The sequence below is a fragment of the Phyllobates terribilis genome, unplaced genomic scaffold, assembly GCF_046119375.1.
Source record: "Phyllobates terribilis strain yellow unplaced genomic scaffold, ASM4611937v1 Scaffold_3__8_contigs__length_932513732, whole genome shotgun sequence".
NCBI lineage: Eukaryota > Metazoa > Chordata > Amphibia > Anura > Dendrobatidae > Phyllobates > Phyllobates terribilis.
In genome coordinates, this window is record NW_027362763.1 from 755,095,354 (window position 1) to 755,109,435 (window position 14,082).

The 14,082-nt window shown below is 37.6% G+C and overlaps 1 protein-coding gene across 2 annotated transcripts in view; it reads right to left on the bottom strand.

Annotated features, from left to right (window-relative positions):
- The window catches only part of PCSK2 (proprotein convertase subtilisin/kexin type 2), a 370,368-nt gene that overhangs the window by 250,721 nt on the left and 105,565 nt on the right, over window positions 1-14,082 (bottom strand). The gene's annotated exons all lie outside the window — the stretch shown is intronic.

Genomic DNA, 14,082 nt, shown 5'->3' on the forward strand with positions numbered 1-14,082 from the left:
CAATAACGATTGATTAATTAATTAATTAATTAATTAATAAATTGATCATTTTTATATTTTCTTTAGATAAATGAAACCGGTAAATCAATTCATACTGCCCAGTTCATGAGCAGCATGAATCAATACCTTGGTTGCATAATTGCACTTGTACACACATAAGAGAGATCTGTCAAACACCTGGCGTGGCTCTAGTAAGAGCCAAACCAAGGTGGCATTGGCCTGGTCTGGTTTCTTCCTATGGACTCTGGTCAGATCTTTAAATTATGTTTTTTTGTGAAACATTGGAGCATTTCAGAGAAGAATATATCTGGATTATTTATTGATGTCTTATATAAAAAAAGGAATTTTCAAAAGTCCAGAAGGACTTTGGAGACCTCTTTGATACCAAGAATTAGTAAATAAGGAACAAAAGCAGAAACACATACAGTGGTGTGAAAAAGTGTTTGCCCCCTTCCTGATTTCTTATTCTTTTGCATGTTGGGCACACTTAAATGTTTCAGATCACAAAACAAATTTAAATATTAGACAAAGGTAACACAAGTAAACGCAAAATGCAATTTTTCAACGAAGGTCTTTATTATTAAAGGAAAAAGAAATCCAAACATTCAGGGCCCAGTGTGAAAAAGTGATTGCCCCTAAACCTAATAACTGGTTGGACCACCCTTAGCAGCAACAACTGCAATCAAGCATGTGCAAAAAAACTGGCAATGAGTCTTCTACAATGCTCTGGAGGAATTTTGGCCCACTCATCTTTGCAAAATTGTTGTAATTCAGCCACATTGGAGGGTTTCCAAGCATGAACCGCCTTTTTAAGGTCATGCCACAGCTTTGACTAGGCCACTCCAAAGTCTGAATTTTGTTTTTCTTAAGCCATTCAGAGGTGGACTTGCTGGTGTGTTTTGGATCATTGTCCTGCTGCATAACCCAAATGCGCTTCAGCTTGAGGTCGCAAACAGATGGCCGGCATTCTCCTTCAGGATTTTTTGGTAGACAGCAGCATTCATGGTTCCATTTACCACAGCACGTCTTACAGATCCTGAAGTTGCAAAACAGTCCCAGACCATCACACTACCACCACCATATTTTACTGTTGGTATGAAGTTCCTTTTCTGAAATGCTGTGTTACTTCTACACCAGATGTAATGGGACATACACATTCCAAAAAGTCCAACTTTTGTCTCGTCAGTCCACAGAGTATTCTCCCAAAAGTCGTCGCTGCGTTCTTGGTAATTTTGGTCGTCTGGCCGCTCCTGGGAAGGTTCACCACTGTTGCATGTTTTCACAGTTTGTGGATAATGGCTCTCACTGTGGTTTGCTGGAGTCCCAAAGCTTTAGAAATGGCTTTATAACCTTTTCCAGACTTATAGATCTCAATTACTTTGTTTCCCATTTGTTCCTGAATTTCTTTGGATCGCACCATGATGTCTAGCTTTTGAGGATCTTTTAGTCTACTTCACTTTGTCAGGCAAGTCCTAATTAAGTTATTTCCTGATTGAGAACAGATGTGGCAGTAATCAAGCTTATGTGTGGCTAAGGAAATTGAACTCAGCTTCCAAAAGATGTGATAAACCACAGTTAATTTATGTTTTAAGGGGGGGGCAAGCACTTTTTCACACAGTGCCCTGTAGGTTTGAATTTCTTTTTCTCTTAATAATAAAGACCTTCATTTAAAAACTGCATTTTGTGTTATACTTGTCTAATATTTAAATTTGTTTTGTGATTTGAAACAAATATTTAAGTGTGACAAACATGTAAAAGAATAAGAAATCAGGAAGGGGGCAAACACTTTTTCACACCACTGTATGTACATTGAAATTCCTTGAATCCAGCCTCTAAGTATTTATATAAATTCTCTAAACTAGCACTTGTTTCAGGCACAAACTATATACTGTAGCATACATATTTTAGGGTTATACTTAATGTTCAAGGTATGCATTGGGAAATTTTTGCTATGTGCCCTCCAAATAAAAGGATAAGAAACGAATATAAAGACTCTTTGAGTTAAAGAATAAATAGTAATGGTAGTTTATTGTATTATTTTATTATTTTATTATATTGATTGTTGTAACTGTCTAATACTCACAAAGCATTTAATAACAGTAATGTGAATGCTAATGGCTATACTTTACTTAAAACATTTTTTTGTATAAATCCACATGTCCTGGAATTACTGTTGACACTTTCCACAGTTTTATGTAAGAATTTTGTGGTGTATTTACACTAGATATATGTGGCATTGAATGCAGAATTCCAAAAAGTTATTTTTGCCCTGTATCTTTGCAATAAATATTTACATGAAAGAAAAAAATAAAAAAGATGAAAACTTGTTTAACCCATTCTTTACTGTTTTTCAATACCATAATGAAGTTGCAATTTTTTTGGGGTATCTGCAAAAAATTCCGCATGACAACTGTGTTTTTGAGCAATACTGGCTAATATATTGGCATATTTCAATGAAACACATCTGCGATAAATTCAAAAAATTTTGCCAAATTAAATTGAAATGATGTGTAAAAAAAAAAAAGCAACAAAGGTCATTTTATGGTCTCAAATTTCTTGCTGTTTGTGGATGCGAAGTTGAAAATCTCATTCACGTTGCAGTTACTGTTAAAGGGAACCTGTTATGTATTATTAGAAAAAGTCATGTTGGAACAATAAACTAACCTCTAAGGGTATGACCACACATAGTGGAATTGCTTTGGATTTTCTATCTGTATTTTTGTTCATAAAATTCACAGCATTTAAAGGGAACCTGTCATGTTATTTGGAGCATGTAAACTGTCCCCAGGTCGTTGTTAGTGATGTGCATCACTAACAAAGCTTTTTTCATGAAAATCGGCACTATTGTGTATGTGTGGTCATACCCTTAGGGGTTAGTTTATTATTCCAACATGACTTTTTCTAATAATACAGAACATATAGCATTGTATCCACTTTCCAAAGTAGGCTGCAGATTGAACGTGAATAGTAACTAATTGTGTGTCATTATGACACATGACCTAGTCGTACTATGTGACTGAACATACAATGGGCCTCATGTATAAAACCGTGGGGCTGCCTATACCAAGCACAGCAGGATTACATTAAATGAGTATTTTTGCTCTTTCATGTCCTGATGTGAAAATCTCAAAGCTAAATCAAAGCAATCAATCAGCTTCTTTTAGCTAAGATTTTATTTAACGGTAATATATTGGTGGCTGATATCTTATCATATTAGATAACTTTATCAAAAATTATTGAACTTTGGTTTTTATCCACAAATTTAATTTTTACACCATAGGCTCCCACTAGATAAAAATAACAAATTAAGCTTTACTCATCGTCTCCCATCCCCAACCTTGCTCCAGCTTTTCACTGCTGAATCCAGTTTTCATTGAGACTGCAATGACCAGTGATTAGAAGCTGCGGTCACGTGTAATGTAGTCACTGCTGCAGCCTGTCAACAAAGACTGGAAACAGCATAAGAAAGGCAGCACTGCAGCAGGGGAGAATAACTACAGGTCCGTTTGTTATTTTTCACCAGTGGGAACCTATGGGGTAAAAAAAATATTTTGTGGAAATCTCCTTTTAACTGAGTCTCAGTTCACATCTCCAATTTTCATTTATCTGCTCCATAAAATGAACAGAAGAAAAGTTAAGGAACTGATCCATATCATCTGATCTTTCCTAATTCAAACTATCAGAATTGTTAAAGTAACACTCTAATGCAAAGTTGTAATATAGCTACAGTACCATGTACCATAGAAGAGGACTACAGTCTTCTTCCATGGCACAAAAGACTAGGAATTCTTCAGACATCTGGGCATGATTACTACCTATGCATCCCTTATCGCTAAACTTCTGCACCAATTAAATGGAAATTAAAGGGGTAGGATTATCAAGTTTTACAAGAATATTCCTAATGGTAATTGGTAAGCAGATCACACAGTGTCCTACTACTGGGACCCACAGCAGTCAACTGTAAACCACAGGGGAACCCTGCAGCAATTGTATAATTTCCCTGCAGCTCCAGTATAGGCAAAATAAAGCATTACACCTTACCTATTGAACTGAAAAATGGTCTGTGAATGTAATGTGTGAACATGCTCAGTCATTCAGAATTAGGCCATCTGTAGCTGCTCTCCATTCTGGGTAGTAGATGAAGGTCTCAAAAGGGAGACCCCATCTACAATCTCAAAATGACATATTATGGTATTTTCAAACCAATCACTTTTAATGTGTTGTCCCCTTTCAACTATAGATTCAGTGATTTATTGAATAAAAAATGAGCTTTACTTGCCTCTCCATTGCTGCACCAGTCTTTGCTGACAGGCTGCAGTCAATCACTGAGCTCAGCAGCTTGTGCTGTCTAGACTGGCTGATTCGATTAGCTCAATGATTGGCTATCGTGTTGTTGAGGTGATGTCACCTCTGCAGCCAATCAATAAAGCAACACTGAACAAGCAGCGCTGAACCAGAGAGTGGGTAAACAAAGATGACTATCTTACTTCATACATCACTGAAGATTTGGGCAAAAAATTGTTGAAAAGAGACAACCCCTTTAAGGAAATCTACTTATGGTCTTACTAGGAAGGAGGTTTCCAAAATTCCGATTAGCTATGTACAGTATGTGTGAACAGTTCTCCACTGAGGGCTAAGATTGGTCTATGTGTATAAATTTTTAAGCAGATGTGGGAAAAATGCTGCAATGTAAAAATGTTTTAAAAAAATAGAAGTGTTAATTGTTTATTAACAATTAACAACATGTAAAATTGATGAACAAAAGAAAACTCTAAATCAATATTTGGTGTGCCCGGCCTTTGCCTTCAAATCAGCATTGAAGCATCAATTCTTCTAGGTACACGATTTTTGAAGGTACTCAGGAGGGAGGTTGTCCCAAATATCTTGGAGAACTAACCACAGATCTTCTGTGGATGTCGCTTGTGCAAATCCTTCTGTCTCTTCGTGTAATCCCAGAAAGATGCAATAATATTGACATCAGGGCTCTGTGGGGGTCCTATCATCACATTCAGGACTTGTTCTTTTTTATGCTAAAAATATTTATTAATAACATTGGTTGCATGTTTTGAGCCAATCAGAGACCTCCCTGGTGGTATTACCTGATGGATAAGTATCTACCTGTATTACTCAGCCTTGAGGAGACCAAGAAATGGTCAATGTTGAGAATCTGAGCGGCAGTGGTCGGCCAAGGAAACAGATGAAAGACACATAATGCTTGCTTCTCTTCATTTTTGTGGCATCGGTAAGTAGATGTCCCGAGGACTTGTACGAAGAACAGTGAGTAGCGGAGGTAAGTGGCGATGAGGAGAGTATTTTTTTTACATCTTAGGTTTATTATGTTTTGTGGTCTCTCCATATCCCAAATCATAATGAGGGACATTGAATTGAATATCCAGAGGATTTGGCAAATTGGAATTTCATCAGATCTGCTCTTCTCTAAATTATATATATTGCATATTCCGCAATTTTATTTATATTTATATATATATATATATATATATATATATATATATATATATATATATACTCAGAAATGTTCATCACAAAATCACAGATAATTTTTTATTAGAAGTATTGTGACTTCTTTTGGTTCATGTTTTCATTTTGTTTCTTGGAAATGTGGGAACATGGATCTCTTAGCAGAAATAGACAGTGATCATCACTTCAATTAGAAAATCACTACAAAGGTAAACTAATGTACTTTAGCTTTTATGCCAGCAGCAGAAAATACAGAGCAGCAAAGAAAAGCTGGTCATTAATTCACAGTACATGTACCAAGTCATTAGTCATTATATAGCAGCAGGAATGGAGTTTTAAAAGCTTATTTTTAGAACAAAACTATCTTGGATTAAAGACCTCAGGTTGTTTTGCACAAAGACGAGAACAATAATTGTATAGAAGACCTGGCATTAAAAAAAGTAGAAAAAATAGAAACAAGAAAGCCAAGCTATTTTTGCTAATGATGGGTTTTCCATAGTCATCTTGTTTTCACCTTTATTATATAATGCTGCATTTTGATGTTGCTTGTTCTTATAATATCCTTCTTGATTTTTCCTATACAACTTGCAAGATGTAAGTGCAATATCTTAATGTGTTATGTAATAAACAATCAGCAACAAAATGACCGATTAGGGGAGTGCAGAGGTAGCAGTTGCACCGGGGTTTTAATACCTGAGGGGGCCCAAAAGGCCTTTATTGCCACATAAGTAGACCGCAGTATTGTAAGGAGACAAGACACTGTGGAACCAGAACAGCATGGAGGCGTGGAAGAGGGAAGGAGTTTGATCAGGACTCTGGGACAGTGTTGTCAGAGAAAAACAGCACGTGCGCAAGTTCTGAGGTGATTCTGGCACTGAAGAGAGAGACAGGAGGAGCAACAGCAGCATCTAGAGCTCCTGTCAGGAAGAAAGGTTCCGTGAATCCGCCCAGCCCTGACGTCGATGGTCAAGTCCTGAAGATCTGAGCGACACCAGTCAAGGTTCCTCACCCGGGTGACATTAGTCGATAGGACGGGAGCAGATTGTGGTGGTACGGTTCTCAGACATGTTTGCCAGTGACAGGACGTTGCAGAAGCTCTGGAGGTGTCAGATCAGAGATTTACAGTCGGGCTGATGACCAGGAAGGACGCATGAGACAGGCCGCTACCTCTTAAGGAGACATATGATACCGGGCACGGATAGAGGGAAAGACAGTAGTCAGACAAGGACCAGCAGATGCCAGAGCAGCAACGCGAAAGTGGACAGAAAGTCACTGGGGGACCGGGCAGCAAGTTTTGATAGGAACAGAGTATTGCCAAGGCTTTAAAAGACTGCCCCTTCCTTGGTATAGTTAATGACAATCTAATTCCCCTTCCCTCCAGTAGATCATTTTAAACTACTAGCCCCTGAATTCTAGTGTATTCTGATAATTTATTCTGCTATGTGATTTCCTGCTTATTTTACTGTCAAACATTGTTACTATATAATACGTGTTTTATAATTAATATTAGTTGTTAAATAGAACAAATATACTGTTGTTCTGCTTGTGTCTCCGCTGTTGCATTCTGGTACCTGCTTATACTATTATAAATTATACATGGTACATGGGGGCCCTGTTATTGATTTGGCAATGCAATTGTCAAAACTTTGCATCCAACCACAGATTGGAGCTCCACTTTTGACTTGTGTTTGACAAAGAAGACAGTTTTCTGTCTCAGTGTTATCACATTAATTCATTACAGTGCTGACAGGGGCTGATTGACCGGTTTATTTCAATATATAAAGGCAACCCACTTCTATATCATAATTAATGCAGAGACATAGAAAGGGGCTGGCTTAGCCATTGAAATGAGAAAGATAGCCAGCCCCCTCACACATAACACTTACATCACCACAAGCTCTTTATCATTATGTGACCTTTGTTAACTGAAATATGTTAAAAACTTATATTTTTGGTGTTGTAAACACATTAAACAACCTTTTTTTTCTAGATAGACAATCCCTTTAACTCCAATTTAGGCTTGATTTATTTAGTCTGAAAACCTTGCTTAAAAGTCATAGTCCTCAGCAGCAAATTGTTTTCTATTAATAGAACATGTGCTGTCGAGAACAATGGTATTCTATGTGCACAGAACTATTGTATCAATGATTATTCAATGAGAATGGAGGTGCTGTTGGCCTGTCTTTGAAGGCTATGAAACGACCACCAATTGGCCACAGGTAAGAATTTTCATACACACAGGGCACATACTTTACTTATACTTCTCTGGTGATTAAAGAAAAAACAAGAAAAAAACTACAACCTGGAATGGTAGTTTAAGTGAGAAGTGGTAGGTTTTGAGGAAAATACTGCATTAGAGCAGAAAACTACATACCATCTGAGAAACATGGTGGTCTCAGGACTCGCTCACACTAACATATAAATCGGACGAGTGCAATCTGATAAAAAAATCAGATTGCACTCGGACCATTGATACTCAATGAGGCTGTGCAGATCTGCGTATTATTTCTCTGCTGTACTTGACATGAGAAAAGAATAGCAGCATGCTGCGATTTCATTCCGAAGTTGGTACAGAGTGTGAAAAAAATGCATGCTATGTGGACCATCAGTGGCATCTGATTTTATTTTATTTTTATAGATACATTAAAATTCTGTAGCATAGGAAACTGTAAATGGTCCTGTAAATGATTAATTGCTACTGAGTAAAAAATGGATTGCACACAGACAGCACATGGAAGACAAGTGAGAAAAAAATTGTCCCACTCTCCTGGATGAGAATAGGACCAATTTTTTATACGCTAGTGTGAGTGAACCCTCAAGGTATGGGACAGACGGCTTGTCATCATTGGTGGAGCAATGAATTCTGAATTATACCAGCAAATTCTCAAGCAAAATGTCAGGACATCTGTCCATGAGCTGAATGTCAAGAGAACATGGGTCCTGCAGCAAGACAAAGACTCAAAGCACAGAAGTCGACAAATGGATAAAGAAAACTAAAGTTACAATTTTGGAATGTCCTGACCTTAACACAATAGAAATTATGTGGAAGAATCTTAAGTGAGCAATTCATGGGAGAAAATCCATCAACATAACACAGTTGAAGTTTTTTTGTATGGAGGAATGACTTAAAATGTCTCCAAGTCGATGTGCAAGACTAATCAACATTACCGGAAACATTTAGATGCATTTGTTGATGTACAAGGGCATAACATCAGATACTGAGTGCAAAGGTTCGCATACTTTTGCCACTTGCAAACATACGATATTGGATAATGTTAATCATTTAAAAATTGACAAAGCCTAATATTTTTGACTCATTTATTTGATTTGGTTCTCTTTATCTAGTTTTAGAACTTTTGAAAAATCTGATAAAGTTTTGGGTCAAATTTATGCAGAAATATGAAAAACTCTGAAGGGTTCACAAACTTTCAAGCACTATTATAAATATAGCAAGCCATTGTCAGTAGTGGCTGACAGCAGCGTGCTGCAGAAGACCTGCCTGCTATCTCGGGAGTTGGTAAGATCTTTCCTATTTTGACAGACTCGTGGACAATCCCGGAGTGTCGGTAATATTCAGTATCGTGACAAAAGAAATCATTCTGATAGGGTGTAAAAATGAGCAGCATTTTTACTAAACGTGTGAGCAAATATACTTAGCTATAAATAACTATTGTGCTGGAGACATGTCAGGAAATTCTACAATTTATCCAGCATACTGTATGAATTTCTAGTGCCAACATTTATTTAAACATAAGTATTTGTTCTGCCTCGTTGATTCTGAGCTTAAAATTGATTCTTATTGTAATAGCTTTTCTATAAAATGTGCAAATCATTACCTTGAAAATTGTACCATGTCACTTCTAGCTGCCAGAAAGCAGTAATTCACCTTGCAAAAATCACTAACATTTAGCTACAATAGAAGATTAGGAGGTACAGTAAATTCTCTCAGCTTTAGAACTCCATATCCTAAAGACCCATCACTCTGTGTGATATTATTGACTTCTTCAAACCCCATCCACAGTCGTACATCACTGAAAATTCTAAATATTTTCACTAAAAAGGACCTCTAACTCGCAATATATAGAGTGCTCAGTATAAATAAATACACACTCTTTGAAATTAAGATTTTAATTAATATCTTACTGAATTCAAGAACAGTTTCCAAACTTTTGACAAAACTGAGTTTCATAGAACATGTTATTTTAACCCATAACATGAAAAGAAGGCTAATAATGTAACTTTCATTGCTAAATCTTCACTTTTACTCAAATTAGTTGACGCAAAAATGAATGCATCCCACATCAAAACAACTACATCTAGTATTTTATATCACTTTATGATTTTTAAGGACACCACCAAGTCTTCTAGGCATGGAATGAACAAGTTGGCGGTCTATCTTTTTCCATTCGAACAACTTCTTTTAGAACCTGGATGCTGGATGAAGAGTGGTGCGCAACTTGCATCTTCAGAATTAACCATAGGTGTTTGATTGGGTTCAGATCAGGAGACATACTTGGTTACTGAATCATTTTCACCTTGTTCTTTTTCAGAAATTCAATAGTGGCCTTAGATGTTTGTTCTGGATCATGTCTACTAAGACATAGTGATGGTAGTAGCTTCTCTTTCAATATAGAGCAGTACATCTGTGGATTCATGACAGAATCAATGAGATGTAGCTCTACAACACCATCAGCACTCATGCGGTCCCATATAAGGACACTTCCACCACCATGCTTCACTGTAAGTATCATGAATTTTTCTTTGTACTCCTCACCTTTGTGACGTCATACAGTTTTGAAGCCATCAGTTCAAAAAACATTTACAGTGCTGGTCAAAATTATTGGCACCCCTGCAATTCTGTCAGATAATACTCAGTTTCTTCCTGAAAATGGTTGCAATCACAAATTCTTTGGTATTATTCTCTTCATTTAATTTGTTTGCAAGGAAAAAACACAAAAGAGAATGAAGCTAAAATCAAATCATTGATCATTTCACAAAACTCCAAAAAAGGGCCGGACAAAAGTATTGGCACCCTCAGCCTAATACTTGGTTGCACAACCTTTAGCCAAAATAACTGCGAAAAACCGCTTCCGGTAACCATCAATGAGTTTCTTACAATGCTCTGCTGGAATTGTAGACCATTCTTCTTTGGCAAATTGCTCCAGGTCCCTGATATTTGAAGGGTGCCTTCTCCAAACTGCCATTTTGAGATCTCTCCACAGGTGTTCTATGGGATTTAGGTCTGGACTCATTGCTGGCCACCTTAGAAGTCTCCAGTGCTTTCTCTAAAACCATTTTATAGTGCTTTTGGAAGTGTGTTTTGGGTCATTGTCCTGCTGGAAGACCCATGACCTCTGAGGGAGACCCAGCTTTCTCACACTGGGCCCTACATTATGCTGCAAAATTTGTTGGTAGTCTTCAGAATTCATAATGCCATGCACACTTTCAAGCAGTCCAGTGCCAGAAGCAGCAAAGCAACCCCAAAACATCAGGGAACCTCCGCCATGTTTGACTGTAGGGACCGTGTTCTTTTCTTTGAATGCCTCTTTTTTTTCCCTGTACACTCTATGTTGATGCTTTTTCCCAAAAAGCACTACTTTTGTCTCATCTGACCAGAGAACATTCTTCCAAAACGTTTTAGGCTTTCTCAGGTAAGTTTTGGCAAACTCCAGCCTGGCTTTTTTATGTCTCGGGGTAAGAAGTGGGGTCTTCCTGGGTATCCTACCATACAGTCCCTTTTCATTCAGACGTCGACGGATAGTACGGGTTGACACTGTTGTACCCTCGGACTGTAGGTCAGCTTGAACTTGTTTGGATGTTAGTCGAGGTTCTTTATCCACCATCCGCACAATCTTGCGTTGAAATCTCTCGTCAATTTTTCTTTTCCATCCACATCTAGGGAGGTTAGCCACAGTGCCATGGGCTTTAAACTTCTTGATGACACTGCGCACGGAAGACACAGGAACATTCAGGTCTTTGGAGATGGACTTGTAGCCTTGAGATTGCTCATGCTTCCTCACAATTTGGTTTCTCAAGTCCTCAGACAGTTCTTTGGTCTTCTTTCTTTTCTCCATGCTCAATGTGGTACACACAAGGACACAGGACAGAGGTTGAGTCAACTTTAATCCATGTTAACTGGCTGCAAGTGTGATTTAGTTATTGCCAACACCTGTTAGGTGCCACAGGTAAGTTACAGGTGCTGTTAATTACACGAATTAGAGAAGCATCACATGATTTTTCAAAGGGTGCCAATACTTTTGTCCACCCCCTTTTTTAGGTTTGGTGTGGAATTATGTCCAATTTGGCTTTAGGACAATTCTTTTTGTGTTTTTTTCATTGAAGACAAATTAAATGAAGAGAATAATACCAAAGAATTTGTGATTGCAATCATTTTCAGGAAGAAGCTGAGTATTATCTGACAGAATTGCAGGGGTGCCAATACTTTTGGCCAGCACTGTATCTTAGTCTCATCACTCCAGGGTATATAGTCTCTGTGGCCTTCATATTTATCAGCAGGGGCTGTGGCAAATTTTATGTGGGCTTTTCTGTGCATGGGCTTTAGGAGAAACTTCCTTTGTAGTCAACACCCATGCATGCCATATCTCTGCATTGTACACGGTATTGGGTCATGTGAAACACTCACCATGGTTTTGCTTTCTACTTCTTTAGCTAACTGCAGTGTACTTGATTGTCGATTTTCTTCAACCCTTCTAATAAGAAGACGCAACTGTTTAGATGATAATTTCCGTGGTCATTCTGGACATTTCTGTGAGATGATTGCAGTTCCATCTTTGTTACATTTCGAATCACTTTTGTTGCAGTATTCTGATTGATAAGTAAAGCTTTGCTGATCATCTTGTAGCCTTCACCTTTCTTGTGTAAAAAAAAATATTTTCTTTCTCAGGTCTTGACACATTTCTCTTCCATGTGGTGCCATTGCTGACAGCATGAAATAGGAAGAGGTTTATTAAATAATGCCCCTTTACAATCAACTCTCTGCTGGACACCTGTGAAATAATTAGACTTACCTGTGGTTGAATTCTTGTTAATTAGAATTTTGTAGTCTAAACTATAGCTTTGCTCCTAAGACTTTAATTGTGCCGTACTCCTTTTTGCAACATAGTCTTGAATGAATTTGTTAGGAAAATATTTTTTTGGGGTGTGCATAATAGTAAATATTGTTTGCAATCAATAACCCACATTTGTGGGAGTATTTTGTGGTGTGGTTTCCCATAAAAAAAAATTATGTCAAATCAGTTGTGGTGTACTCATTTATGCTGAACACTGTATGTGTTTTTTGCTTCTTTTTTTTAAATAGATGGTAATCATTCCTGATAGATAACCAATGTTTAAACAGATGGTAATCATTTTTCTGTCGCACTCTATTGCCCTAATTCATAATTCACTAAGACTAGAGTTTTGTACTTCAATCTTAAAGGGAATCTGGGACCAGGTTTTTGCCGCCTTAGCTTATAAGGAGAAGAGACCCCGATTCCAAATATGTATAACTTAGTTTACTGGGTGAAGCAGTTGTGACACAATCAGAGTTATTAACTGTGCCATGCAGTAAAGCTCAGAGAGCTGACCCTGAAGAAACCACAGCTCTCGATATACATTGTCTATTGACAGTAGGCTGCTCATCAGAGAAGGGGGCAATCGCTCACATAAGCACCAGTCCTGGCAGTGATAATGTCCTAGTGATAAAACCTTCATTATCTGGAAACAACAGCATACAGTCAAATAAATGACAAGTCACTGAAATCTGTGTCTCAGCTATTACATTATGCAGTCCTCATATTACATAGCAAAAACCTGCTGACAGATTCCCTTTAATGAGGTGCATGCAGGAATTAGAGGATATTACAAGGATGCTTTTACATTATTACAGGAAGAGGCCCAAGATTGGGACATCATTAGAGATTGGGGCCAGGATGGGGGACATGATTACAGTTAGTGGCCAGGACAGGGGACATTATTACAGGAAGGGGCTCAGAACAGGGGACATTATTACGCCAAGTCAACTATTAGGCTATACATGCAGACCTAATAGTTGACAAGAACACACTAGATCCTGTCGGCTCAGAACAGGGGACATTATTACGCCAAGTCAACTATTAGGCTATACATGCAGACCTAATAGTTGACAAGAACACACTAGACCCTGTCATGGGGTCTCTCCATTTGCCATTTTCTTTTTCATATTCTTTTACTGCGATCTCTTAAAGCTAATTTTAATTTTCTGAGGAGGACAGAGTTAACACAGAGTCATAGTTACAAACTGTGACAATATTACCTTTTTTTGCTTGATTTCGTTTTGTTGTGCTGGCGAAGCTCAGGATTCACTCTCTAGTATTTTGACAACTGAAAGTCTAAGGAAGAGCAGTAAATGCTGAAATGATTGACATGTTTGATTTTTTTTCCTTTCTAGATTGTTTTTTTAATGACGGAGTGCTGTAGATGTCCTTTGGAGCATATTGTGATAAACTGTGTATTATTTAGGAAGAATATGTACTACATTATTTGTTTCTAAATTCTTTTTTTTCAGTGTAAAAATATAGAAAACAAGCACATTTTCAAAAATCTATCTTGTTTTTGTTAACTGCA